At 41.7% G+C, this 24,236-nt stretch overlaps 1 protein-coding gene across 3 annotated transcripts in view; it reads left to right on the top strand.

Moving 5' to 3' along the window:
* Positions 1-24,236, top strand: part of PEX7 (peroxisomal biogenesis factor 7) — a 255,387-nt gene that overhangs the window by 58,463 nt on the left and 172,688 nt on the right. The window lies entirely within an intron of this gene.

Genomic DNA, 24,236 nt, shown 5'->3' with positions numbered 1-24,236 from the left:
GGGATTTTCTAACATGCAATTTGCAAAAAATAGCCCAGTTTCACTAGTTAATCTACCAGTTCGCTCAGTCCATCTGCAGCTTGTGAAGACTCTCCTGACTCTTCAGCCTAAAGTCCCTCCCCTTCCATTTCGTTCATTCGTTTTTTTACTTTTAAGATGTTAACAATCACTTACTGCAGGTATTGAGCAGGAGTAAATATATGCAAGTAAGCTGCCAAATTCGCATGCATAAATTGCTTTTAAAATAGCCGCTTACTTGCATAAATGTTGGCCCTTCCCTGGAATACCCCTGGCCTACCCTTTCTTCATGTGCAAATTTACTCACGTCCCTTGCCTGACTTGTGAATGCTGAGGTTTCTAAAATAGCTAATACTCGCATATATGAGCTCATGCATATTCATTGTGGGTATCCTAAAGAACCAAACTACTGAGGGTCTCCTAGGACAGATTTGGGAACCCCTGCTACAGAGTATTACTTTCAAATCTGTTCAGGGTTTGCACGAGTAAGTGGACGCATAGAGATTTATCCTAATATTTTGTAAACCGTGCAGCGGGGTTGCTATGCAGTTTATCAAATACAGTGTAGTTGAGCTCTGAAAGTATGCACGTATGTTTTTTTTTTTGTATTCATGAATATTTGTAACGCAATGAATGTATGTACTTTTACCTGTTTTATAAACATGCGTGCATAGATTTTACACGCAAAATAAAATGCAACATGTGTGCGTGAAACCCTGATTTATACACGGAGGTAGGTATATTTTAAAATATGCATGCATACGTGAAGTCACCAGTTTGCCGATACCTCCTCCAGTTTACAGAGACACTCCTACTATATCATTCTGAACTCTCCCAGTTCCCCCAGACCCTCCCACTCAAAAATAGCAGACGACAGACGAGTGTGATATCAGTTGTGCTAGTTAATTAGCAGGAGTAAAGTTGCGCGAATAGCTTGACTAATGTACTTGTGTAGATCTCTTATAAAATAGCAACTTTTGCCCATCTCTTTTCGTCCTGCCCCAGAACCCTAGATCACCCCTTTTTTTTGCGCGGGTAAATGTATGCATGAAACCGAAAATGCATGCATACTTTCAGTGTTTATAAAATATCATATATGTGATTACAGGCTTCTTAGACGTTCACATGTAATCAATAGTGTTTTGAGGAATTTAGTGCATATATTTTTTTTTCCCTTGTTGAGCAAAAATTGTAGCATACTGAACACCAGATTTGCTGTTCTTTATTTACTGAAGGGTGTATTCAGATGTGGGAGTTACTCTGAGTGAAAAGCCTGGGAAAATAAAAACCTTACTGAGCTTTTTTTTTTTTTTTTTTTTAATACAAAAAAATTGCTGTAGCCAAAGGTGTTAACTAAAGCTTCCAGAGCCTTAGAACTCTGTAAAAACAAGATGTAACTAAATTTAAAGAAATTGAAAGATCAAGACCGCAGGTTCTGTCAACCCTTCTGCTGAGAGTCAGAGAAAATACTGAGGGATCGCAGGTGGCAGACCAGGTTAAGAGGGGTGCCTTTTCAGTTTTTTCTCTGACTCCCTCTGCTGGAAGGGAGACACAACCCAGCGGTCTGGACTGATCCTGGTACGTACAGGGAACTGCCTTTTTAGAAAAACTATATTTTGTGATTCAAGAGCAACTAGAGATCATAAAATCAAAAGTCACACAGTTTACGATCCTGGTGATGAGAATAAAGGCTCTGGGCTGGTCTTTGTTGCCGGTACCAAAAGGAAAACTGACATGGCTAGAGGCTGAGGACTCTGTAAGCCCAGAGAGCCATATTCCTCCATCGGCTTCAGGTCCTGGAGGGAGCCTAAAAGTGGCTGGAGCTCTGGGGATCCTATGGGGAAGCACCACGATGGAGTTAGGCGGTGATGTGGGAAGAGCAGAGCCTGTGCTTCAGGTTAGCGGCATACCCAGAAGTGGTTTGCAGCTTCCCCAGAGGTCAGAGGAGACCCTGGTGATGGGAATGCAGGGAAGAGAAGTTGATCTCTGGGCCCGTAGAGCGCCTCCTGTCTTCCCGTGGACCTCAGTTCTGGAGAGACTAGCGCTAACCTCAAACTGGAAGATACCTGGCAGGCGACAGTAGTGTTGGAGAAAACCTGAGTGCGCTAAGCTGGTTGATTTGACTACTTTTGTGTAGCTGTTAAAGGTCAAGTTGCAAGGTTGGAAAGTACAGTGATGGTGCATGTGGGGGGAAGACTGAGGCTCTGGAGTCCCAGATTGCCACTTTTTCTAACTTTAAATCTGCAACAGCACAGGACAGTTTGGCGATTCATCTTACGTTTTGAGGTATTTGAAAATAGGCTAAGCCATCTGAATAGCAGAGCACTTGTTCTTTCGTCATCTCCCTACTGTGGGATCAAGAGAATTACGTAAGAAATATTTGTCTGAAGTGCTTCATGTTTCTGGGAATGTAATTCCACCTTTGAAAAATCTTTTAGAAAGTGTATAGAGGGGATATCGACCATTCCTCCCACGTGTCTATGGCCAGTTTGCATTTAATGGTGTCTCTTGAGACATCAGTTTCCTTTGTTTTTGAATCCGATTCTTTGGGGGTCAGAAGATTTGGCTGTTCCCAGATCTCTGCAAACAGATGCAGGATAGAAGGAGTTTTGTTTCTTCAGGGGCACCAAGAAATGAGAGAGGGATGCTGAATTCATTTTGAGATATCCATCAAAGAGGCCAATGCAATACAGTGTGCTCAGCCGAGCGCACTGTATAACCTGCAGTCCGCAGGTTGTACAGGCACTAACTGATCCCCTTATGCAATAAGGGGATTAGCGCCTCCACAATGCGCGTCCAACGCGGTCGTGAATCTAATAGTGCTTATCGCATGCAAATGCATGTGAATGAGGCTATTAGGAATTCATTCCCGAAGCAAAACAAAAAAAAAGTGCATTAATAGCTGAGCACTCTTAACAGAAAAGCAGAAAGTACTGCCTCCTACTTAAAATCGTTGCGATATTAAGTAGGAGGAAAAACAAAACTAAATAAAGTTAAAAAAAAACCAAACAAAAACGCTGGCAGTCGAATGCAGGAAACGGACGCTTAACTGACAAGCGTCCATTTCCTGACCCCCCCTTGCTGTGCGGCTGTACCGCGTTTAGGAAAATCGACGCTGATAAACTCGGTGTCAGTTTTCCTAACCGGTGGACAGCCGACGCCGATCAGGTTCTCGTTAGCAAGGAGGTGCTGGGGGCGTGCAAGAGCTAAGATCTTTTCTGGATAGTAGAATAGCATAAAGATCTGCTTCAGTACCTATAGACAAGGAAGCCCATTAATATGGCTATTGGATTTGATCTCTTCTTCAATGCTTTACATTATTTTTATTATTTTTGTCATGGATCTTTTATTGCATGATCTGCTTCCCTTTTTCTTTTTTTTTTCCCTTCTGTGTGAGGGTTTGATAGTCAGGAAGCAGTAATTTATTGCATAAGATTGTTACATATATATATATATATATATATATATATATATATATATATATATATATATATATATATATATATATATATATATATATATATAAAATTTTTTTTTTTTACTTATAACTAACTTCTTCCTTTGTAGTTATTTCTTGTTTGTTTACTGTACAAGTTGGTGCATATATATTCTTGTAAAAATATAAGTAGAAAAATAATTAACCATTTGTTGTAGATTTTTCAGATATTTTGTTAATTTTCTGATGCCTGTTTGGCAAAAAATGTAAATGAAGAGTAATGTAACAGAAACCATTTTAGTTTTGCAAAGCCTCGGACCCTCCTAGTACACTGTAGTTGATGCTGTTTGCATAGGTCTAGAGGAAACATAGCAATTTTAGGCACATGAGGCAAACGCATTGGTGCAGCAATCGATGTGGAAAATTGATAACACTAACTACTTGGGAAATGGGCTACATAGGTGAGCATTGCTGTAAAAGATTCCTGTGCAGCTCTCTGTGGCAGGAATGAGTGTTGTTTTTTTTCTGTCCTGAAACTACTACTTCAGAGGTGGATGATGATCACTGCTGCCTTAGGGGATAGAAGGAAATCTACCTGAAATGCAAGCAAGTGTGATTCACTTTTTATCAAATGTTGGAAAAATATAAGGACTGCTTTGTAGGTGTTGTGTGGCCTGGATGGGTTACAGAGAATTGATGGCAGCCCTTTTATTGTCTCTGTGTTCCTGATGCTGTCCCTGGCAGGAGTTAAAACTGTAAGCTTGACGTTTGAGCTTCCTGGTGCAGTCCATATTTGTTAATCAGTCATGTCGCGGGCTGGTGCAGAGCTCCGTTAAATACAGCGACTCACTGTGTGTCACAGAGCCCTTCAATAGCCTTTCATTACTGAAAACCAGTAAAGGCTAGGTGGACCTTGATTCCTCAGTATTGAAATAGTTATAGACTCGCCCAGTTTGCCACAAACTCACACTTCCCTCATCAGGGTGACAGACAAACAATCAGATGCCAAATGCATACACCCCACTGCCATTGTAATACTCTGAAATGACTGCCATAAATTTTGCCCTGCTTTTTCATGCTACTTACTGATTTTTACGGTCCAGAGTACTGAATCGCAGACATTATGGAAAAAAGGCAGGGTTGCTCATACGGCCAAGTCCAAAAGCAAAGCACATTCAAGCAGCATTGTATGAATTATCAAGAAGGCCTTCACCCTGCAAAAATGTTGCTAGCAGTAATTTTGTTGTGGGTTTGACAATTGCTTGGTTTTGATTTTTAATATTACTACCCTTCATATAAGGCTTGGGGGTTACCTTCATGGAGCGGCAGTTACTACCACCCTTAACAGAATCATGTGCACGGAGCACAGTCACTACCATAAGAAGCTTGCTGGGCAGACTGGATGGACCATTTGGTCTTTTTCTGCCGTCATTACTATGATGCTATATGTTACTGTGTAAACTAAAGCAGCCATGAGCTATGTTCTTCTAACGTCTGGGTTTCATAGGCAGAAAACTACTGTAATAAAATGTTCTGAGTATATTATTTTTCTTTTTCCTTTCATATCTTCAAAATTTGTCAATTTTGCCAGAGCTTTTGGAGCAGCTTTCATTGAGTTGGGGGTTGGGAGTGGGGGGGGGGGGGGGGGGGGGGGAAGAAACAGATTTTTCAATGTAGACCAGGGCTTCCCAACCTGTTTGGGGAGTGTAGACTCCTTTTCAGCCTTCAAAAATTGTGCAGACTCACATGCTTTTTTTCATTTTTTACATGCACTTAAATACCATAGGAAAATTGATTAATGCAATTATATTATGTGCATACCACAAACGTGGAGTAAACAGCACATGCATGTAGATAAATGTGCCAGCAGCGTTTTATTATTACATAAAGCACAGCTCTAAGAAACAATACATGAAAGATAATGCTTTTTAGAAGCAGAGAGAGTAAGCGCCAGAGGGAAGTAATTCTTATTATCAAGAAAATAAATAAGCAAATATAGTAAAAGAAGTGTAAAGAAACAAACCACTGATAAAGGCATAACATACAGAACAAAAGGAAAGGAAAACTTACTAAAGAGCGATTTGACGAACTCTAGTGACTCCAAGTCCCATCACCTTGATTTGGAGTTCATTGGAGCCCTGCTAGACACGGATCAGGCCAAAGCCTTCCTGCCATGACAATGGGCTATCATCTTAATGGCCATCATGGTCAAGATTAAAGGAAGCCAGAAGATATCAGCATGAAACATCGAGGTTGTTGGGCCATATGGCCACAACCATACATCTTATTCCCTTGACACATCTGCATATTTGAGAGCCCAATAGGCCCTAAGGTTCCAGTGGCTTTAGGTCAATCAGGATCTGCTGGACTGCAGCCAAGTAACTCGGTCCTTCGGGACTCTTTGTTCCAGAGGCGGGAAATTTCTAATTTGGAGTGGAGGGTGTTCTTCCAAATTCCTCAGGTATAAATTGTCCTAACAGATGCATTTACCCTGGGCTGGGGCACCATTTAGATGGGTTCAGCATTCTATGGTCCATCCAGGAACTGTCAAATCAACTTTCTGAAGTTCTGGAAGATCAGGTACATGCTGTGGGCTTTCAGAGATATCTGTCCAACAAAATTGTGTTGTTCCAGACAGACAACAGTGGTGATGTAATATATCAGCAAGTAGGGAGATATGGGCTCTTATCTCCTGTTTCAAGAGATGGTCCATGAGGGAGAAAGCCCATAAGAAGCTTTCTCCCTCAGGATGGTGCACGGGACATGTATCTGGCCGGTCTGAAGAATGGAACTGCGGACAGACTGAGTCGATCCTTCATGAATGGTCTCTGGACCAGGGGTTAGCAAACTGGATCTTCTGCTTCAGGGGAATCCTGGAGGTGGATCTGTTCATGGCCCCTTGGAATAGGACACACAGCAAGTTGACCTCAGATCCTTTGCCCTTCATTGGGGCCAAGGTCTCCTGTATGAGTATCCTTCAGCTGTGCTGGTGGAGAAGACTTTGAAGCTTAGGGAGGACAAGGAGAATTTGATTCTCATAAGCCCCCCATTGGCCGAGGCAGGTCTGGTTCCATTTCTTCGAGAGTTCATCCAGAAACAGATCAGACTGAGGACTTCCCCAGCTCACATAAAACAGGATTGGGGCAGTTTGCGACATCCCAACCTCCAGGTCCTGTTGCTCACAGCTTAGAAGTTGAAGTTGATTCTACAACCCCTTAGTCTCTCAGAAAATGCGTCTCATGTCCTTGTAGCTTCCAGAAAGCTTTCCACCAGAAAGTGGTGCAAGCAAAAGGCCCTAGACCCTTTTTCTGTTCAGCACATAAACTGCTTATCTACCTTCTACACCTCTCCAAAGCTGGTTTCATGACCAACTCAGGGTTCATCTTAGTGTGATTGGCACACATTACCATGGTGTAGAAGGTAAGCCCATCTCTGTATAGCCTATAGTTGTACATTTCATGCAGTGCTTCAGTTGAACCTCCCACTGTGTCCTGGGACCTCAGTATGGTGGTAGCTCAGCTGATGTAAGCTCCTTTCGAACCACTGTATTCCTGAGACCTAAAATAACTGACCTGGAAGGTTGTATTTTTGGTCTGTCACTTCAGCATGCAGGGTCAGTGAGCTCCAGGCCATTCTGATTTATCCACCTTACACTAAATATTTTCACGATAGGGTGGTCTTGTATATGCATGCTGCCTAAAATGGTGTTAGACTTTCATCTTAACCAGTCCATCGTCCAGCCAGCATTCTTTCCCAGGCCCCATTCACACCAAGGTGAACAAACCCTGTACAGTTTGGACTGCAAGAGCGCCTTGGCCTTCTGTCTGGAGCAGAAGGAAGCCTAAAGACAGTCTACCCAGCTTTTTTTTCTTTTGACCAGAACAGGGCTGGGCATCATTGTTGGCTAGCAGACCACATCTCTTTCTGTTATACCCAGGCAGGAATGATTCTTGGGATCCATGTCCAGGTTCACTGTGTTCAACCCACTTGTGAGCAGTCCCCAGGGAGGAGATCTGCAGAGCTGCCACATGGAGTTTGAGCCACTCATTCTTATCATTACTGTTTGGACAGGGATGACCGACACAACAGCAGATTTGGTCAGTCTGTTCTTCAGAACATGTTTGAAGTTTAGAACCCAACTCTGTTCCCGCTTAGGGTCCATTGTTTTTGTTCAGGTTGCCCCCCTCCCCCATTACCAATAAAATGTTGTTGTACCGTTGGTGCCTGTTTTGTTGGTCCCCCTTTTCAGTTGGGTGGGGGGTTGCGCCTGTAGCTAGGGATTCACCCATGTGTGAGGACTACCATCCTGCTTGTCCTCGGAGAAAGCAGAGTTGCTTACCTGTAACAGGTGTTCTCCGAGGACAGCAGGATGTCGGTTCTCATGAGACCCTCCTGCCTCCCCTTGTGTTTTTTTCCCTTTAATTGTATGTTATAAGACTGAAGGGGACCCCCGCATGTGCACATGGTATAATGATGCCCAAGCATGCTCAGAGAGGCTCAATCAAAGTTCTAGAAACTTTGACAGAAGTTTTCTGTGCCGGACTCCATCAGACGACATCACCCCATGTATGAGGACTGACATCCCATTGACCTCTGAGAACACCTGTTACAAGTAAACTGCGCCTGCTTTTTCCCCCTCACTTTCAGACCAGTAAGGCAACCAGAACACATTCAGCAATGTCCAGAAATGCTTCTCAGGATTATCGGCTTGCTTACCGCCTCCTCTAGTTATGTGGAGCACTGGCTGTTGAAGGTGCTGGCAGTGGCACACATTCCCTTCTCTTCTGCCTCCTCTCCATGTTGATTTGAACTCGTCGAGGCTGTGATTCTCCCTCTCCTCCTCTTGGTGTGGGATGAGGCTGCACCAGCCTTAGAGCGCAGAGCTCCTCGGAGGTGAGGTCCGTCTGCTCTTTTTCCTCAGCGGCTGCACTAGGATTGCCTTCCTTTGGCAGACCACCCCAGGTTGGGAGTCACTGAGCTAGATCATCCCTCAAGTATATTAAAAAAAAAAAATGGTTTCTAAAGTAAGTCTGAAGTCTGCCTTCCATTCACTGGTTTTCTCAGACCCCAATTATTTAGTGTCAGTAATGTTTTGCAGTAAAATAACATCCTGAAGGTTCTGTATTGTGTTTAAGAAGCAGCAGTTTGAGGCTGATAAATGTAATTTTGAGAATCATTAAAAACAATGTTGAAGAAAACCCGTGAATAGAAGATGAAGACTTCAAATTGTTATTTTTTGGATTGTTTTCTTAATATAGTGACGGGACATGCTAGATTGAAAAATGTGTTCCCCCTTTCTTCTCCCAGTTTATATTAGTGATTGGATATTTACAGCGCATATACAATGAGGTAAAATTATTCAGTATTTCATTAATGCTCTAGGAAGAGTTTGGAAGATCTGAATGTTGTGTATTGCTGCTTCAGTGTGCATTCATGGAGAAAATGTGACATTACTATTTAAAGTATTTTTACATGCGCACTACTTTGAATTCTGCTGGCATACCCCACAAGCTTTTTTTTTTTTTTTTGCCCAGATGCATAAAGATGAGAATAAATCATTTAAGATGAGAACTATATCTTTTCCTTAGTTTGATCCAAACAGTGTTCTCAGATTTTTGCCTGCATGCAAGCAGAATGACTGCTGAAAGCTTATCTCCAAAGCTTTCTGGTTAAACACCAAATTTAACTGATATGATACTGTGCATTCTGCAATTCTTTTACATTTCCTTAGCATCCTTTCCTAAGCTGTTGTGTGCTTGCATGTGTGTGGTTTTTGTGTGTATAGTTATATGATAGCATATAGTGTGTATATTCATTCTTTGGGTGACTTATGATGCGGGGTGGCTGTTACACCCAAGAAGAGTACAAGTAACTAAATTAAGATAACTGTTTTCAAAATAACAATCTGCAATCTACATCCTATTATTCACAGGTTTTCTCAAACTCAAATAATAATTTTTTTTAACTGACTCCCAGCCAGAACCCTAAACAGTTTTTGGCCCCTATGATGTTTTTGAACTGCACTACAACACGCTTTATCATTCACTGCATTGTGTTTTGCTTTATCATTCACTGCATTGTGTTTTGCTTACATGCTATTTATCCACATACACTATCTTCACCAACTTTTCTAAATTTCTATTAGTATTGGCCATTATTTTTTTTAAGACTAATGTCCTGCAATAATTATACTTATCTTGTCTTGTTTCTGTGCCTAAATTGTTTTATATCTATAGTAATATTTGTATCTATAATATTTATCTCTAACCATAACCTATGAATTACAATGTATACTGACTGAACTATAATGCCTACATCTGTTGTATCACGCTTTGAACTCCTTGGCTGTAAAAACATGAGATACATGATGATGACGATAATGATAACCTTTTGATTGGTCAACTTACATGTAGAAATAATGTAAATATTTAAAAAAAGATGCATTAAACATGTTTTTTGTTTTGCAAAAATCCCCAAAATTTAAATTATGGGGAGAGGCAGCACAAAATTAAAAATATGCTTTAGAATTTAGGATAAATATAACTAGAAATGCATTTATAAACTACTGGGGCAAATATTATAGTACAAGCTTCTTGAAAGACTGAATGGGGAGGAAGCTGGGTGGGTGGTAGGGCGGGTTTGTAAAACTGGGTTTGGTACAAGAAGTATTTGTTTAGGTTAAAAAATCTTTAATAAGAAAATTGCAACCCCCCCCCAAAAAAACCCCTACATTTAATATCTATGTATTCACACACACACACACACATATATATATATATATATATATATATATATATATATATATATATATATATATATATGTACATTAATTATAGTAAAACTGCAACTAAATTAGTTTAATCTGGTCCCTTCACAGGACCTCCTTCCTTCCCAGTGTAAGTAAGCGAATGATAGTTGGGGGAAGAGTTGGAGGCAATTTGAATGCCCCCCCCCCAACTAAAATGGCATTCTGCTGCCTCTGATACATAATAATTTTGCTATGCTCATTTTTCATACGTTGCATCATTGGAAAGCTGTGACCATCAGTTTTCCTGTGATATTAATTACTTTGAGATCACGTGATTGCGAGATATTGACACTTGGACATAACGTAGTATAGTATGAAAATACCCCAGAAGAGATGTGTAGATTAGATGGGACCCAGAGGTTTCTTTCTAGGAATTTCTTTGATATCCCAAATCTGCCTTCACCCTTACCTAATATCCCTTTGTTAAATGCAAACTGTCAGGAAGCCTCTTGTTGTCCTGAGTAAAATAGAAAGTTCTCCAGCATTAACCTGGTTTATTTTCATTGACAGCTGCTTTGACCCAGGATGCTTTTTCTATCCTTGAATAAATACATGTGAGGGATATAATTAGACAAAACTAAATCTAACCTGTGTAGTCTTAAATCTATAAGACTATGGATAATGCAATGCTGTTAGCTGAGATTTTTACCCAGGTCACAAGCAGGATCATCCGGGTAGGAGCCAAAGAGGTGACTAGAAGAGTGAAGTGGCTGCAGATGTCCAAACTGCAAATGAGAGAGTTCAGATTTTACAGCTTGATTTGTGAGCAGATATTAGTGGAGAGTGGATGTGATGCTGATTGGTCCAGTACACAGCTGGCCCAGCAGGAAGAACTAAGACCCCTGGGACCTCCGTAGCAATGTAACAAAGTATTGAGCTTGGACTTGCTAATACACAGGTTTGAGGAGAATGCTGTACAGCCTGATAAACCAATTGCTTAGCTTTTTCGGTGAACAGGTAAAACTAAGATACGTTCAGTCAGGAGGACCAAGACAATATGCTTGCGAGCTCAGGAATCAATGTGTCCCTTCCAGTGGAGGAAGGGTATTTCATTTGGCTCAGAGCATGTGGGCTGTGAATCAAACACTGAGCCAGGAGCCACAGGCGAATGTTCCTAATCAAGACAGAGCTGGGGTTCCTAATTAAGTAGGTGGTTATGATGCTGAAATTGGAAACTACCAAAAGCAAAAAAAAAAAGAGCTAGAATTCCTCTTCAAGTCCATGAGGAGAGAGATGTGATGTGAGCGAGCACCCTGGAAACCATCCAGCGAGTGCATGTCACAATAATATAAAAGGATGAGGAAGAGGATCATCATCATCATCACCACCATTTTTCTTTTTTTGACACGGCCTTTCCATTAAAAGAAATGCTCAGGAAGGGTCGTTACTTCAGACTCATAAAATCATTAGAAAGAATGTGAACATGAAAACAAACTGAAAAGCTAATAAAAATACAGAGGTCAATATGGAAAGCCTTGTCTGTAAACCTTTTTGAGTTTTATGCACCCAAAATCAGAGCTTTTAATATTCTCCCCCCCCCCCCCCACCTCTAACTGACTGCATAAATTTTGTGCACACACAATTTATCCAGACAAAAAGAGGCATTAGTGGAATGGTGCTACATTTTAGCACAAGTCTGTTCTGGAAAAATAGTGGCCCTAACTTAACCTGGATAAAATTACATGCATAACTTTATCCGAGTATATTAAGTTGAAGATGTGTATATGTTAGTCCCACTGAACATCTGATTAAAGCTCTGCATGCAACTTCCCTGGATGTTTTTGCTGCTTGCTGGTGTACTGAATATTGGCCTCATAATTATTGGAAAAGCTAAAAATAGGTAAAATCTAATGTAAGTTTATTTTTTCAGATTTTTATGTCTATCAAAAGACACTCTAGGCAAGTTCAAATGCAAACAAAAACAACAAAGTAATGGCGAAAAACTGACAGAAATTACAGCAGTAGAAACATACAGAATGTAAATAGACTGCTGAGCCAATAAAATCAATGACAGAGGACAAATCCAATAAGAACACATGATATTAACATTAGATTAATAGTACAGTCGAAGACAATCATAAATACAGCAGTAAGATAGTTTCTGGCGACCTAAAAACAGAAAAACAATTATACTTTTTTGAAGGCTAGAGCCTGGGGAATATGGTTGGAGCAGGAAAGGAAGCTGCACATAAACGTGCAGGAGATGAAGCTAGTGCGCCTAACCCTTCTGAAATGTTCAGACCATCTAAAGATTCAGCCAGAAAGGAGGAACTTGCAGCCTGAGAATGATGATGAAGGTGACAAAAGTGGTAGAGAAGTTTCTGAAAGGTACACTGGCACTACATATAATAAGGAAAGCTGAACGTGTAGAGGAACTGACTGAGTTAAAAGGAGGTGAAATCTAGAAAGTGGGAATGGAGCAAAGATATTTTTCATTCCGTTGATAGGAGATGGGGAACGCCAATGATAAGGTTTGATGCGCAACAATAAAAAAAAAAGAGAAAAAAGATAAGCAGGCACATGGAGAGAGAGAGAGACTGCTGAAATGCAAATCATTGTTGATAGTCTTCCACTGCATGTTGAGAAGTATGTTTTTACGTTTGTCCTGCTTGAGAAATTCTGATAGCATTTTGTGTATTCCTGAATTATTAGCGATGCTGCATTTGAGCAATATCTGCATATTGTACACTAGAACAAAAAATAAATTAGGCCTCATGATTATACAAGCACAAGTTATGAATTTGTTCACTAAACTGTAAGTTGTGTATGATAGTCCCATAAGATAAGTGGCTATCTAGAATTACTTGTCCTTTTTCATTCAGTATAACGTTTGGTACTACTGTTTGTTATAGTCTAAAATAGCTACAGCAAGATGGATAAGGAATTGTGTGTGTGTATATATAAAGTTAACAAAGCAGAAAAATTACCTCTTTGACAGTGAATTAAAGCTAATTTGACAAGGACAGTATCTACCTTATTTTTTAAGAGAGTGCAAACTTTGGCGATTGGCATATGCAAGGCAGCAGTGTGGTATTCTTGGCATGCACTCTCCAAGAATGACAGGGTAGGCATGTGGTCATGTATAGATGCTACATTTGAGAGATGGATCTTGCAGTGTATGATGGATCCCTTCCTTTAAGGTTCTGCAGAGGAAAGCCTATGTTGGTTTAGACTGGCTATGGATATAAAGAAGAATTTTGTTCTTACCATCAATCTCCTTTTCTGATAACTCCACACCTGTGTAGCCTGAATCCTCCCAGTCGTATGTTTTTCTCTAAAGTTACTGTGGTACAATAGAGTGCTTTATTTACTTAAGAGAATAGGAGAGTTTGTTATTTAAAGTGTTATTATCTAGCTTGTTTTAATCTTATGGTGAGAGGTGATAAAGACTGTATTTAGGATACTAAAAAAGAATTCTAATTATTATCTTTGAGTTTGTACATAGTTATAGATCTTATTGTTATGCGATTGTATCAAACTGGAGATAAAGGGAAGAAGAGGTGGAAGAGGAGACAGAGGATTTAAAATGATATTTCCAAGATGTATGTTTGCAGTGGCCCATTTTGAAAAAAATGGTAAAAAGCATTTTACCAGTGCTGATCAGCTCTCTGAAAATTTCTCTCCCTTGATCAGGCTAGAACTTTGCACGTTGCTCTACAACATGCCTTCTTTCAGCCACAATGAAAGGAGGTATTCTCAGAGGTTGGGGAAGGAAAAGGATGCCCGTGGATTGCATTTTCAAATCTTGGCACATACTTTTCCAGCACAGTTCTATCTGGAGGAAAAAAAAAGCAGGTGCAAGTGACCATTCGTACATTGTACCCGCATCGAATTTCAAATTGAAAGTACATGCATACCTTTGAATTGAGAATCTGTGCAAAGCCCGCAAATAGAACATACATGCGGTCGTTGCCCCAATATGGAAAGTTTGAAAATTACCTCCTAGAATGATATAATTCTTTTGTCCCAGCTAAAAGAATATCGCTGCCTGTCGGGACTGGTTTGGTGTTAAAAGGAGATTGACTGGTAAAGCCAAAATTCCTTGTGTGTGTTGTCATCTCCATTTTTTTCCCCCAGAGATCACTTGAGCCATGTTGTGGAGCCTGTCTTCTCCCATTTTATGACTGTGGGCAAAGTGCTTAGTAAATAGGGCCCTGTATCAGTTGAGACGTGCAGGTGGAAAAGAATGAATCCCTTTTTTCTAGAGTAATATGATATTCGTTAAACTGCATCAAATGTGAAATGTGTACGATTATCTATTTTGTTAATAAGAGGAAGTGCCAAGTTTGCTATTCAGAAGGGTGAAGAACAAAAGGAATGGTACTAGAAAAGTAAATTGAAGTTGTTAGGGTGAAAGGCTCTGTGGATTTAGTGTGGCATTTTATAAATGAAGTTGCCTGAAGCATGGTGGCATTTTGTGTCCAGCTATGAGATTAGTTCCACTAGCAATCAGAGCTGTAGTTGCTGCTGCTGCGGTCTTGCTTGCCTTGGTATTGTAATCTTGAAATTCACTGCATAGTGAGTGCTGAAAGGAATAAAAACAAATCTATTTTAGGAAGTTAGACAGATGTTAGAGATTAATTTGCTCAAATTCCAAAATCTCACTTGCTCTTGTTGTTTAAATGGATGTACATATTTATTATGATAATTTGGTTCTTTTGTTATAGGGTTATCATAATGAGATTAGCAGATTTGGTTTAGGCTTCATGTGGGTAAACATTCTCATCATTACAAATAATAAAGTTTGTTAAAAGAAAATCAGCAATGCAGTTTGGAAGAGATTGTGTGTACTGAGATTTGAAGTGACTCAGTTCTTGGAGGAAGACTAGAGGCTGCCACTGTCTTTTTGGCACTCACTCCTTATGACTGAAGAAGTGCCGACTTCAAATGAAAGAAGCAGGACAACAAATACCACAGAGCTTGGGGGGGATGTAAGGTAAAATAGCAGTAATGGCCAGAAGTCTTTCTCCAAAGACTGGCTCACTTGGCATCGCTGTTTTTAGTAGGGCAAAATATGCTAAGAAGATGCAAGATTTCAGGACTATTCAGAGTGGCAGATTTCCTTTTCCTCTTTTTTTTTTGTTTTACTAACCCTTTGCTTTGGTTCCAGTCTTATTGAGAAATACTTCAGGGAAAAAAGGTTGACTTAAGGACTTGAGAGACAATGATTTTGGATTAAATATTCATATAATCTGAGATTGCAATATAGATGTCCGAAAGGGCCAGTTTTAGACATCTGTTACTTAGAGCAACAAGCTAGTGGGTGTCTTATTGGAGTTGAGGCAAAATCTAAGTCTCCAGAAAACTGAGCTGTCTTGGTTTAATGTTGCAATCAAATTCATCCAGACTTCAATAAGTTAGATGTTTAAATCATTACAATATCAGATATTTAGATGTCTAGGGACTCAACTGCTTTGATTTTTTTTTATATGGTATTGCTTGAAAAATCTTTGGGTTTTTTGTACACACCCATCAAAACTCACTATGAATGGGGCGAGGAGGCAGAAGAGTTGTGGTGAAACCCATTGTTATGGTGGAGTGGATTCTTGGGTACTGTGGTGATGGCCACTCCCACGGGGAGGAGCCCCGTGAGGAACCGCAGGACTAGGCTAGACGCAGAAACACAGAGATTCGTCTTTTATTATACAGCTGATGTATACCACCAGAGGTGGCAGTCCAGGGGCCCTCGGCAGAGGAGACCCGTCTCGCAATGATTTTTATTTATTTAAAAACTCTTCTATACCGTTGTTAAGTTAATTCACCATCACAACGGTTTACATAAAGGCACGATAAGAAAAAAATATATAATTGGTATAGATTACAATTTAAACATGTGCCAACATAGAACGGTAACACATTTTAATAAGAGAAACTATGTGTTGATTAGAGCTTATATGTTGGTTAGGAAACTGTTAAGTGGCTCAAGTCTATGTTTAATATGCATTTGGAGATATAAATAAAAAAATTGTTTGCTTGGTGCGTCCTTATCTATCGATTGTTTTCCTCGTTTTCTTTGTCTTTGTAAAAGGCTTGTTTAAAAAGCCAGGTTTTCAGATTAGTTTTAAATAGTTTCAGATTTCTCTGTAGCCTTATTTCGAGTGGCATGGAGTTCCATAGCACAGGTCCAGCCAGTGACAGTGCTCTCTCCCTTACTTGCGTGAGGCGGGCTGATTTGACGGAAGGAACAATTAATAAAGCCTTATTAGCAGACCTCGGGTTTCTGTGTGGTACATGTCCGCGCAGTGCTGTGTTGAGCCAGTCGGCCTTTTCATCGTGGATTAGCTTGTGAATTATACACACTGCCTTATACTGTTTTCTTTGTTCGATTGGGAGCCAGTGTAGTTCAGCAAGTGTTCCTGTAATGTGGTCTTTTCTTTTTCCCTGTCGGAATTCTAGCAGCGGAATTTTGCAATATTTGTAGTGGTCCTATAGTAACTTGAGGTAGCCCTAATAGCAGAGAGTTACAGTAGTCTGTGCTTGCGAAAATCATTGCCTGTAGAACTGTACGAAAAATTTTTAGCGTTAGCAGGGGTTTCAGTCGTCTAAGAACCATTAATTTGGCATAACCTTCTTTTAATTTCTGTGATAGTATAGGGAGTGCAGGATGCAGGTTCCCAGTGCTGAGCTGTAGATGAGACAGACTGACAATGTTAGATTATTCACTAAGTTGGAAACTGTATATAGAAATGATGAAATGACGGCAGAAGAAGACCAAACGGCCCATCCAGTCTGCCCAGCAAGCTACGCACTTTATCCATTTTTTTATTTTCCTTTTTCTCTCTCCCACCTGTTACTATTGGCTTCCAGTACCCTCCAGCCCTAATTCCCCTCCACCCCACCACCAATGTAGAGAGCAGCGCCGTATCTGCATCCAAGTGAACATCCAGCTCAATTAGGGGTAGCAACCGCTGTAACAAGCAGGCCACACCCTTGCTCCATAATCTTACCCACCCCTGTTGTTTTTTTTTTTGGGTTTTTTTTGTTGGTTTGTTTTTTTTTTGGAGATGGCAGCCCTCCATCCTTCCGCTCCGTGAAGGTGGAACACCAGCCACTGGCATCCCGCTCCGTGAATGCCTCTGTGGCTACTGCCGCGCAGTGTTTTGCTGCCTCCTCTTTATTCACGCCCTCTAGACTTGATGGATCCACAGTGTTTATCCCACGCCCCTTTGAAGTCCTTCACAGTTTTAGACTTCACCACTTCCTCCGGAAGGGCATTCCAGGCATCCACCACCCTTTCCGTGAAGAAATACTTCCTGACATTGGTTCTTAGTCTTCCTCCCTGGAGCCTCAGCTCGTGACCTCTGGTTCTGCTGATTTTTTTCTGATGGAAATATATAGATGAAGATCCCAGCATAGATGGAGATCCCAGCAGTCAGAAGTAGTTGAATAAGGCACCGAGGCAGGGAGAGCAGGCCCTCGAGGAGAGAGTACCTGATCCCTGATAGGCATCTGAAAGAAAGCAAAAGGCCCCCGAGGAGCGAGTACCCAGGTTAGAGAATTACCCCGAAGGGCAGAGAGAGCTTCCAGCGGCAGCAAGGAAGCAGCAGAGTAGCTTAGATCGGACAAGTCCAATCCTTGCTAACTTGATTTGTTAGCAAACGAAGGGCAGGCTAATGTCATGGTGTGATGTCACTCGAGGGGGACGCCCCCGAGGCTCCCGCCATGACGTGGATAAAGACGTGGCCCTCAGGAGAAACATGGCGGATTGCCTTGCCTTTGCCATTCTGGGGACGCCGGAGAGAGCGGCAAGCAGACGCGGCGGTGGCCATCTTCCCAAGGTTAGCGGGAGAGCAGAGAGAAAGGTGAGGCACAGAGGTCGAAGCCGTCTGAGACCGACTGACGCAACACCCATCCTTGTAGCCACAGAAAATAACCCACTTCTCTGATCCCCTCTTCCTCCTTTTCTCCTGGCATTGAAAGCAGTAGTGCAAGGACACAGGACTTGCTTGTAACCTGTGGCACTGTGAGCGGTCAGAATGGCCATAGAATAGAAATAGGGATAGGCTCTGGCTTGGATATTCATGAACTTTTTTATTAATATACAAAAGAGAAACAGCTTATAAACAAAGAAGCAGTATGACAACTTATTATCTTTCAGTCTGGGCCTTTCCCCGGGGCCTCCTGGACACCTTCCCAGGGGCCTCCAACCCAATGGCATACCTAAAGGATTTGGCATCTGGAGCAGATAATTTCTTTGCCCCCCATATATAATTTTAAAATTTCCTAAACATCGATAAAATATTTCAAAATAGCAGGCGCATCAAATAACACCCAATAATTAAAACTAATAAGGATTTTAAAAGTCTCTTGCTCTCCATTTTTGTCATCCTAAGATTGTCGTAGACTGGGGGCACACACACACGCGCGCACGCACACACACACACACAATTCGCTCCATCTCTCTCACACACTCACACACATCCTCTGTCTCTCTCTCTCACTCATACCCACACACTTCCTCTTGTGACTCACACCTACACACACACTTCCTCTTGTGACTCACACCCACGCACACACACTTCCTCTATTTCTCTTTCACACACATGCTTCCTCTGTATGTTTCTCTCTCTCACACATTAATACACACAAACATGCAGACAAGAACTGAACTGAAACTAGAAGAAGCAAAATTCTTTGTGAGGTACAACAATGGAAAAGCAGAGCAGCACCGTTCCTCAAATCAATACAATCTAGAAATATAAATCAATCATAACAGAAAAATTATCATTCTGTATTTCAGTGCAATCCAGTATTTACATTTTTCTCACTTAGCAAGAGTCTGTAGCATCCTAGGCAGACCAATAACACTGCTCCCTGCCTAACCAACCCTGAGTTGAACTCGTACCAGTGGGGTAGGTATGTATAAAGTCATGTTCTCCATTCGACTGTGCACGATCTCATTCTCTCTCTCCCCCCCCAGCCCTCACAAGGTCACAGCTCTCATACCACCTTCAGAGGTACTCCTGAAAACTGTGAGCCCGACCCGTACCTTCCACGTGCTTCTGGGGATCAATCTCTTCTGGCAAGGATCGCGGAGCAAATAATTATTTCCACGTTCCTGCCTGCAGCAGAGCACATTGTTAACCCTCGGTTGGACGTGTTTTTGACGCGCTAGCTTTACCCCTTATTCAGTAAGGGGTAATAGCGCGTCAAAAACGCGCGTCCAACCCCCCCTGAAACTAATAGCGCCCGCAACATGCAAATGCATGCTGATGGCCCTATTAGTTATTCCCGCGCGATTCAGAAAGTAAAATGTGCAGCCAAGCAACACATTTTACTTTCAGAAATTAGTGCCTACCCAAAGGTCGGCGCTAATTTCTCTCAGCACCGGGAAAGTGTACAGAGAAGCAGTAAAAACTGCTTTTCTGTACACCCTCCGACTTAATATCATGGCGATATTAAGTCGGAGGTCCCAAAAGTAAAAAATAATTAAAAATTTAAAAAATTTAAAATCAGCCCGCAGCTCGCGGGTTGAAAACCGGGCGCTCAATTTTGCTGGCGTCCGGTTTCCGAACCAGTGGCTGTCAGCGGGTCCGAGAACCGACGCCGGCAAAATTGAGCGTCGGCTGTCAAACCCGCTGACAGCCGCCGCTCCTGTCAAAAAGGAGGAGCTAGGGACGCGCTAGTGTCCCTAGCGCCTCCTTTTACCGCGGGCCCTAATTAGCATAATTTTATTTAATGTATCGCGTGCATAGGACACTGGCCTGTGCGCTTGCCCGCTCTCCCGCGTTTCTTTCTATATCGGCCTGTGAGTGATTAACTGTGGTATCCTGCATGTTTCCAGTAGTAGAAAGGAAGTACTGTAAAAAAAAAAAAATTAGAATCAAAAGAGAGACAACAAATCATAAGCTTACAAATGTTTAAGGAAGCAAAACTTTCTGCTGCTATATTAAATGAAGGAATCTTAGTAGCCCTGAAAAGCTTGTCTCTTATTTTTCCCACTTCCTCTTGTTCCTTTGTGGTGCTATGATTTTTCAATTGCAACTACTCAGGGATTTTCTACCTATTTTTACAATTCCATCCCCCCCTCCCCCCCCCCCCCCCCCCCCCCCCCCACCCTTTTACTACCTATACTGTCGGAGCAAGAATCTACGCCTGGGGACCATGCTATAGGTCTCCTTCCTCATTCCTGAAATTCTAGGCCCTGAATCTGGCCATCAAGCATCAACCTTGTGTGATGACCCATGACGCCCCCAGCCCCAGCCAAACTGAGGAGTGGAAGACTCGGGCAGTGAACCTTCCACATGGCAATGCACAGCATTGCCCCTGAGCCAATGGGCTGGCCCCCATGCTCCATTCTGTCTGTCTTTGACACTCAAAGTATTCAGACCTCTTTACTTTTTCCACATTTTATGTTACAACCTTATTCTAAAATGGATGATATGCATTTTTTTCCTCCTCAATCTTCGCACAATACCCCATAATGACAAAGCGAAATCAGGTCTGTAGAAATTTGTGCAAATTAATTACAAAACAAAAAACAAACAAATATCACATTTACATAAATATTCAGACCCTTTACTCAGTACTCTGTTGAGGCACCTTTTGCAGCAATTACAGCCTCAAATCTTCTTGGTTATCACGTGACAAACTTGGCACACCTGGATTTGGGGATTTTCTCCCATTCTTCTCTGCAGATCTTCTTACTCTCTGTCAGTTTGGATGGTGGGGAGCATTGATGCGCAGCTATTTTCAGGTCTCTCCAGAAACGTTTGATCTGATTCAAGTCCGGGCTCTGGCTGGGCCACTTAAGGACATTCATAGATTTGTCCCGAAGCCACTCCTGCATTGTCTTGGCTGTTTGCTTAGGGTCGTTGTCCTGTTGGAAGGTGAATCGTTGCTCCAGTTTGAGGTCCAAAGCACTCTAGAGCAGGTATTGATCAAGGATTTCTTTGTACTTTGCTCTGTTCATCTTTCCCTTGATCCCGACTAGTCTTCCAGTTCCTGCAGCTGAAAAACATCCACATAGCATGATGTTGCCGCTAGCATGCTTCACAAGTAGGGATGGTTTTTGCTAGGTGATCCCACCAAAATTATAGGAATAATGCAGAATGAAGTAGAAGTCCACACGATAATTTCAATGTGCTATTATAGAAGTTTTACTTGGAAGTGGCAACTCTACATATTTTTGCAAAAACACATTACAATGTTTTAACAGGTCCCCCAACATGGATCCTGTGTTTCGCCGCGAGGCTGCGTGGGGAGGGAAAAGACAAGTTCCAAATCTGCATAAATTTAATTCAAAGTGTCCAGAAATTAAATTTGTGCAGATTTTGAACTTGTTGTCTTGTCCCTCCCGACGCAGCCTCGCAGCGAAACACGGGATCTGTGTCGGGGGACCTGTTAAGATATTGTAATGTGTTTTTGCAAAAATATGTAGAGTTGCCACTTCCAAGTAAAACTTCTATAATAGCACATTGAAATTATCGTGTGGACTTCTACTTCATTCTGCACTATTCCTATAATTTTGGTGGGATCACCTAGCAAAAACCATCCCTACTTGTGAAGCATGCTAGCGGCAACATCATGCTATGTGGATGTTTTTCAGCTGCAGGAACTGGAAGACTAGTCGGGATCAAGGGAAAGATGAACAGAGCAAAGTACAAAGAAATCCTTGATGAAAACCTGCTCCAGAGCGCTTTGGACCTCAAACTGGAGCAACGATTCACCTTCCAACAGGACAACGACCCTAAGTAAACAGCCAAGACAATGCAGGAGTGGCTTCGGGACAAATGCAGGAGTGGCTTCGGGACAAATCTTCAGTGTGCTTCTATAATAGCACACTGAAATTATCGTGTGGACTTTTACTTCATTCTGCACTATTTCTATAATTTTGGTGGTTTCATAAGTGCAGTACTTCTTCTCCATTCTTTGTTTTTGCTTCAGACATGATACTTGGCATTCAAGGCAGAGAGTTCAACCTTGGTTTTATCAGACCAGAGAATATTGTTTCTCATGTTTTAAATGCCTTTTGGCAAACTCCAAGTGGGTTGTCTTGTGCTTTTACTGGGGAGTGACTTCTGTTTGGCCACTCTGCCTTTATGGTTTAGTGGAATGTTGCAGAGATGGTTGTTCTGGAAGGTTTTCCCATCTCCACTGCGGAACTCTAGAGCTCTGTCAAAGTGACCAATCAGGTTCTTGGTAACCACGGCCCTTCTCCCCAATTTCTCAGGTTGGGCAAGTGGCCAGCTCTAGGAAGAGTCCTGGTGGGTTCTAGACTTCTTCCATTTAAGAATGATGGAGACCACTGTGTTCTTTGAGACCTTCAATGCTGCAGCAAGTTTTTTGTACCCTTCCTCAGATCTGTGCCTCGTTGCCATCCTGGGCATTCTATGTCAAGTTGACAATTTAGAAAATCATCCACGCTTGACCTCCTTCCACTCAATTTTATTTAATTTGATGTTCCCTAAGGTCTCAAACAAAATTATGCAAAATTTTTCAGCTAGATTTCTATTGGTTCAAGAGCTAGAAGCAGCTGAATAAAGGTCGCTGTTAGAGTACTGTGCTCCGTGCAACACAAAACAGCCACTTTGTCCGGGCACTGCAGCCAAACAACCCCTGTTAGCGGTATGAAATTTTGTGGATTATTGCAGCCTCTGGTGCTAACTTCCTGTGCAAATTTTGGAACCTAACATGAGCTTGCCACCCTTTTTATGGGTCAGCAAATTATGTGAAAAATTTTACAAAAGTAATATAAGACCTACTTTGACTCCTCATTGGCAGCAAAGATATAGTTACATAAAGACATGTCACCTTTTTATGCAAATTAGGGCCCGCGGTAAAAGGGAGGCGCTAGAGACACTAGCGCGTCCCTAGTGCCTCCTTTTTGACAGAAGCGGCGGCTGTCAGCGGGTTTGACAGCCGACGCTCAATTTTACCGGTGTCAGTTGTCGAACCCGCTGACAGCCACAGGTTCGGAAAACGGATGCTGGCAAAATTGAGCGTCCGTTTTCCAACCCACGGGCAGATTTGTATTTATTTAGATTTTTTAATTTTTTTCTATTTTGGGGGCCTCTGACTTAATATTGTTATGATATTAAGTTGGAGGGTGTACAGAAAAGCAGTTTTTTCTGCTTTTCTGTACACTTTCCCAGTGCTGGCCGAAATTAACTCCTGCCTTTGGCAGGAGTTAATTTCAGAGAGTAAAATGTGCAGCTTGGCTGCACGTTTTAATTTCTGGATCGCGCAGGACTAACTAATAGCGCCCGCAACATGCATTTGCATGTTGCGGGCGCTATTAGTTTTGGGGGGGGGGGTTGGCCGCGCGTTTTCCACACGCTAAGGTGTAAAAATAGCGTTTCAAAAACGCGTGTCCAAATGGGGGCTAACGGTACGCTCGGCCTGAGCGTACTTTACTGTAACGGCTTGATAGTAAGCACAACAAGCTTCGTCGCACTGTAGAATTTCACAGCTCTAATTTATTTGCGTGTTACACAGCAGTGTGCCAAAGGTGCCTTTTTTTTTTTTTTTTAAATAGTGCACCCATGCATGCATATGACGCATATTGTTGGAGCCTTAATTATGACCAAAGCAATATCGGAACCAAAATTAAAAAGAGCGACTTTTGTAGAAAAAAAGATGCTCTTTAAATGACATTAAAAAAGATTTAAAAACTACATAGTAGAGATATCTGTACCTGCAAATTGGCAAAAATTTGCATAAAAAAGTGGCATTGTGTATTTATGTAATTATATCTTTGCCACGGGTCATGACTACTGGTCCAGTCAGGGCCTGAATCAAAGCATAGGTCAGGAGCAATGAGAATCAATGTAGGCCTTATATTTCTTTTGTAAAATTTTTCACATATTTTCTGGCCCATAATAAGGGAGGTAAGCTCATGTTATGTTCCAGACTTTGCACTGGGAGTTATCAGCAGGAGTTGTACTAATCCACAAAATTTCAGGCTCCTGAGAGGTGTTGTCAGGCTGCAGCACCTGGACAAAATGGCCATTTTAGGTTGTGCGGAGCATGGAA

The sequence above is a fragment of the Rhinatrema bivittatum genome, chromosome 3 (assembly GCF_901001135.1).
Source record: "Rhinatrema bivittatum chromosome 3, aRhiBiv1.1, whole genome shotgun sequence".
NCBI lineage: Eukaryota > Metazoa > Chordata > Amphibia > Gymnophiona > Rhinatrematidae > Rhinatrema > Rhinatrema bivittatum.
This window is presented reverse-complemented; position numbering and strand designations above follow the sequence as displayed.